We start from the raw sequence: 6,324 nt of genomic DNA, 5'->3' as shown, positions 1-6,324 counted from the left end.
CCAGGTTTGACAGTCATTTTATTTAAAGATTCTTATAAATAACGTGAAAGTGGGAGTACACAGTAAATTATCCAAGCTGTTCTAAGCAAAGGAATGCTGAGTCAGTGGGAGTGAAGTGCAGAGACTGCTCATGAAGCTCTGCGGTGTGAAACAAATGGCAATTGAGCTCCAATGTGGGAAAGTGTGAAGTAAATCATTAAAGAACGATTCTAGATATGGAATAATAGATTATGATAAATAACTTATGATCCAGGAAAATGATCTAAGAATTACAATATGCTGTTTCATTCAAAAAGTCTTCGCCACAACTTCACTCACTGTGGACTCTTTAAACACTGGAATTTTCTTAAAAGGTAAACAAAATTACATTCTTTCCTTCTTATACACAGTTCAAAGTAATATGCTTCCTGTTTTTCCCCTTTAGGTTTATATTTTAACCTGATGGGCATTCCATTCCCCTCCTCTTAACATATTCCGGTCTGCTCTTAGCCCAGGTATTTCCAGATTAGTTTGATGCTACTTCCAGATTAGTTTGATTAGTTTGTAGCTACTTCCAAAGAGGCAAGATTAGCCTGTGACGATGAGCGAACCCTGTACCCTGCCCACGGTTATCAGTTTAGGAAAGCAAGTAACCCACTCCTGAGAGTCATAAGATATTTGGTGCGGGGTTTCAGAGAAGAAATTTATTCTATCTTTTCTAGGCTTTGATGGCATGAACATATGGGTTCTAGACAATAGTCATTGTTGAGAGAAGCCTGAAGCTGATGAAACCATCGAATGTACCCTGAAAGTGGAGCCAACAGAGAGGAAATAACTGAGACACGGCATTTAGGGACTCTAAGTAAACTTGTATATGAAAGTAGCCCTATTTATCATATGAGATTAAAAATATTCTTTTCTATATTAGCATGATTTAGGTTTCTGTCATTTACAATGGAAATAAATGCTGACCATATACTGCTGCACACTCATGAGTTATTTGAAATACAAACCTTCCTTCTGATACCCAGTGATTTTCCAACTAAATGGCTACTTCCATCTGTGTATTCTTTGTAATGTCAGAAATTATATATTCAAAAGTGAGCTCACTGCTTCATCCCCAAAGCATGTCATTTTTCTTACATTCTGTATTTTAGTAAGATTAACATAATCTCATACCTAATCACCAAAACCATAGGAGTCATTTTAGCTTCCTTCTCACTTAATCTGACATTTACTGAATTGATTAATTGGAAGATTACTTTCATAACTGCAACTTATACACATTGCACCTCTTCCCATTGTCACTACTTAAGTTCAGCAATTATTCTTCTTTACCTCTCCCAACTGGCCTTTCTTTCCATACTGCTGACCATCCTCGTCATACTAATTATTATAATTTCAACAACAATAATAACAACAACAATTATATATATAACCACTTCCTTACTTGAAACAATTTGATGACTTCCCAGATTTTTTGAAATGAATTTTAATTGCTTTGCTTAACACATTGGGAACTTCATCTTCAACTCCTCCCTAATTCTGTCCAAGTCTTGTGCCATATAACAATGCACCCTAATCCCTGGGCAACTCAACTGCTTTGAGTTTCTCGAATGAATCAACCCTTTCTTGGGTAATATACCTGCCTGTTCAGAAATTGTCTGAATGTCTCCCAACATTCCCGCGTCTGTCAAATGCCTCGTCATCAAGCAGAACACCGTTTTACTGAATCTCGAACATGGACTCCTTCCCTAGGTCTCTGGTGCTGGGGGATGCTCCTCTTGGGGACCTCTATAAAATGTTTTAAAATTACTCTGAAATTGAAACATTACCCTCTGGTATCCTAGAGTAATGTTCTAATTTCTTGTATAATTTAAGCAATATGTGGGCTGTATTTAATTGATTTTTAAAGTATACTACCATAGATTAGTATTCACAGGCATTAGATAAATCCATTATACCTGAATGAATCAATGGATCAATGAATGAATGAATTGGCCTTATTTTTTTACCCAGCTCTCTTATCACTATTAAACTAAACATATGATATAATAGGGAAAAAAGAGCCTGAATTCTGGGCCTAGAATTCTTGCTTCTTTTCTGCTATATCTGTCTTCTTTAGAAAACAAAAACCATAAAAGCAAACAAAGCCTTGTTAAAAATATTAAGTATCTCAGAATTAGGAAAAACATTATATTAAATATTAGTTAACTTTATATTTGGCACAGATGAGGAAACATTTATTTTATTAAGAAGCAAGTGTACTTACTAATTTATATTTAATGTTAAAGCAATTCCGATGTTTTAAAATATATGATTAATGTTCTACTTTTCCTTAGTTCATATTTTCCATTTTCTATCTATCATCTGTCTAGCTGGTTTTGAAATTTCAAAACAAACAATGTTGGTAGCTATATTAAAAGTCTAAGATTTTATTGTTAATATAGAATGTTCACTTCTATTAAAAGAACATCTGCCTCATATTACTCTTTGTAAACATTTCTCAAAACTCCCACTGCAAGATTCAGGTGCAGATGAACTTTTCAATTTGATGTGAAAATTCCAAAAGTATTCAATGAAGATAAATCAGTTTAAGTGAGGACTTTTTGTTTAATTGATGTTATAAGGTAGGGTCAGCCTGCAGTTTGTCACTGACATTTAGAATGGCTTGCAGAGAGCTGCTATAACTGTTTAATATTTCCAGTTTATTCTAGTGATATTTTAGAACTCTCTAAATCATTGGCCTTCAAATATTTTAGTCATATGACCCACATAAGGATTTGAAAACTAAGTGATTATGTATATATACACACACATATAAATATATACACACACATTTCAAGGGACAGATTTATTTTATTCAATTCAGGAAAAATGTCACTGGTAAAAGCCAATCCTCACTGTCAAATCATTCATTCTAATTAGACAGATTTCTCTCAAAAATGAAAACTATTTTAAGTGAAAATCAGCATATGACTTATGTCATTGTCACAACCTTCTGTCTGCATTCTAATTCTTCCATAGATAGAGAAAGAGATAAATGCACATTTAGCATATATGTGTATAGATAAATGCTAATGTGTATAGATACACACACATACATAGAACAAGAAATGTTAGCAGCAGCTGCCCTCCAATGATGCCTTCAAAGCAATACTCGGGGAAGACGTCACTTAGAAAAGTCCTTCTGCCCTTTGTGCCAGCTATTTACCCTGTCTCTCCCGTGTCTTATGAAATGCTTTTTTTTAGTCACTAATTTGGTAATAGAGATGGTGACCTTCCAGACTGCACTTTACCCCAACTAATCTAGGCCTCCGAGCCAGCCCTTGCCCTCACATAAGAAACAAAGTGAGTTGCACTTCTAATTGGGTGTGACATTGTGTCAATCTTCAAGTTTTTCCAATCAGCATCGAGTTCACCCAGTTTCCCCCTCTTCCATTGGCCTGTGTGCAGGGAAAGTGGAGAAGGAAGGGGAAACTGAGGTAGAGCAAGAACGCTATAGGCCAGGACTGTCAAACTCATTTTTACAGGGGCCACATCAGCCTCACATTTGACTTCAAAGGGCCAAATGAAATTTTGGGACTGTATAAATGTAACTACTCCTTAATTAGGAGCAAGGAGCTTGGTGCTGCCACTGGGCAGATAAACAAGGTGGAGGGCCAGATTGGGCCTGTGTGTCTCGTGTTTGCCACCTGTGCCCTAGGCCCTTAGTGCACAGGTGCAAAGTGGCTGGCTGAAGTAGCTGGTTGGAGCCCAGCCAATGACAGATTCAAAGACACCTCCTTTGGTTTTTAACACAGTGGCAGAGCTAATGGGGTGCAAATGCTGGGCAAAAGCCTTTGTTAGGGGCCCACCCATGAATAAGGCCTGTGAGATTCCCAGTGGTGTTTAGTGGAACTGCAGTACCTGGTTCTACAGCACCGAGTGGTGTAGCTATTGCCATGTCCGCAGTAGGAGGACCAGACTGGGGACACAGTGCTAAAGCTGTTGGCAGTGTTGCTGACTGTGAAAGTCTCGTCCAAGCTCAATGCCACCTGTCAACATTCAATATGAAGTCACTGGCAATTACTATTCGTTTGAGAGAATAGCAGATAATACCTGTGTCCTTTTTGTCATCTCTGTTCTTATGTTTATAATCCATGCAATGCTGGTATATAGAGAAATTTCTTATCAAATGGGTTGGTTTATTCCATTCTTCTGTTACTGTTTTTTTTTTTTACTTCTTCCTCAGCTGCTTGATTGCTCTCAGTTCTCTCATTTCCAAAGAATCAAAGACTATCTGATCAATTACCTGATTTTCACTACAAAGAAGACCTCCTGGCTCTGGACTCCAGCTGCCTTCTGTTCATTGTTCTTGTGTTCTTTGCCTTAGTCATCCTTTTTAAGGCTTATCTAATCAACTGCTATAAATACACCAATGACAGAAACAGACCAGTGACTGCTGTGTACCCTGCTTTGAAGCACCTTCACAGTGTGTTTTGCCAACCTGTGAGATGGCAGTGAAGACGCTTGAAAAAGAAGCACCACTTCCTTGCATACCTGTCCGAGACATCGCCTTTGTCAATAAACCCTGTACCAGCCTTTTGTCTTGTTTATTTTACAATAGAGGGTTATTCAAACTTGTATGATACATTTTCCTTTGTGTAAGCATTCATTTTCCAACACTAACAAGCTTTTGGACATCTATTAAAAGTCAGGGCTTTTTTTCCTAAGTTTATTCCATTTTAATAGTTTTTGAACAGGTTAAGCAAGAGCAAAGTGCCATTGTTCGCATTTAATTGAGTGGTGGGAAGGGGTGTTCTCTACACTTTTTCTTTTTTAACTTTTCACCTTCTTTATATAATAGTTTGCATTCTGGGTATTTGCTCCCCTGGATACTTTCAGGAGTAATGAATAAAATATTCAGAATGAGTAAATTAGGTATAAGATCTGAAGTTTTTAGCTATGAAAACATAAAAAACATATAACCTTTTAACTTGACCATATAAGATTATGGTTGCATATTCTAATTTATTTACATCTCTATCTTGTGATAAGATGCTTTATTAAATCTCAAAATTAAAAAATAAAGTTTTGGTAAGAAGAATTGAAAGGAACAGATGCATTTTAGATGGAAGCAGGAAGTGTGTAACTAGGATGACATGGGCTCTGTATCTTTCAGTACTAGTAACACTTTCTTTGCTTTGCTCTTGCAACCACCCTTTAGAAAGGTAACTAACTTCCTCCAATTGCCTCTTTGTTTGGTGCCAGATTCTTACAGCTCTTGTCAGAAGAATAATGGTAGCTAAGTAAAAGTTGTATTTTTCTTCTGTAAAACAGGTGAGGGACAATTGCGAAAGAGGAGGTAGGAATAGAAAATCTGCCAGTAAGCAGTTCTCAGGCAAGTCAGCTTTAGGAAATAGTACATGTGTGTTTGGAAATTATATGCCTTAAATCTATCCATGCCTCTGGAACCCCAGAGCTTTCTTCCTGCATGGCAAGGAAAGGCAGCCAATGATTTGAAGACTGCTGTCTTGTAAAAGGACTCAGACGAGTCTCCCCATTTATTCTTCTAAGAATGGAAGTTGGAGAGAATGTGTGAACAGAAAGTTATGAGTGAAGTAACAGAAAAATAGGATGTGTTGAAAGCTATAATATTTTATTTGAGGAAATAAGAACTGAGAAGTCAAGACAGGTTGCTGAGCCAAGAAGATCACCCTCCGTCTCAAACCTTGCACTAATGTTAATAGATGCAATACTGTCTACATTTCTAAAAACCAAACATTACCTATAAATTAACCTCATTATGAAGTGGAGTGTATCTGAAGTAAAGGAAGCTTATACACTGGTTAGGAGAGACACTGATAATTTCAACCAGGATAGAAAGTTGAAGGAAAGATATCAGAAGCAATACTAAAAGTATTAAATTGTCCTTCAGTGTGATGAGAACATGTTGTGTATTTCATGGACTAGTACAAGAAAGAATGCCCAGAGTGGGAACTAAAATCATTAAGAGACTATACACCATTTCATAAAGGCAAGTATATTACAACATGGTAGAATTACAAGGCAGACCATAACATATACCCAGGCCTCAAGTGATGTCAATGATTGTAGTCTAATAATGACTAGGATCCTAAAAATAGAAAAGCCATCTATCTTTGAACAGCAAAGCTAAATTTGTCAAATAACTGTGTAAAATAAATTACATTACTTTCACACACACATATGTATATGGTATTGTACACTTAATATAATTGATTTTAAATAATTATAGGTAAAAAATAAAATTAATATTAGGAGTCACACCTTGATCTTAGGAATAAGTTTAAAGCCAAAAGAAGAGAGATTAATGTGTTGAAA

The 6,324-nt window shown here is 36.4% G+C and overlaps 1 pseudogene; it reads left to right on the top strand.

Annotated features, from left to right (window-relative positions):
• Nucleotides 1-580: 580 nt before the first annotated feature.
• On the top strand, nt 581-4,610 carry LOC119055559 (lysosomal-associated transmembrane protein 4A-like; annotated as a pseudogene).
• The last annotated feature ends 1,714 nt before the right edge of the window (nt 4,611-6,324 follow it).

This window comes from Artibeus jamaicensis, unplaced genomic scaffold (genome assembly GCF_021234435.1).
Source record: "Artibeus jamaicensis isolate MK-2021 breed Jamaican fruit bat unplaced genomic scaffold, CSHL_Jam_final contig_384, whole genome shotgun sequence".
In the NCBI taxonomy this organism is placed as follows: Eukaryota; Metazoa; Chordata; class Mammalia; order Chiroptera; family Phyllostomidae; genus Artibeus; species Artibeus jamaicensis.
Note: the sequence above shows the minus strand (reverse complement) of the source record. Positions and strands in the feature narration are given on the sequence as shown.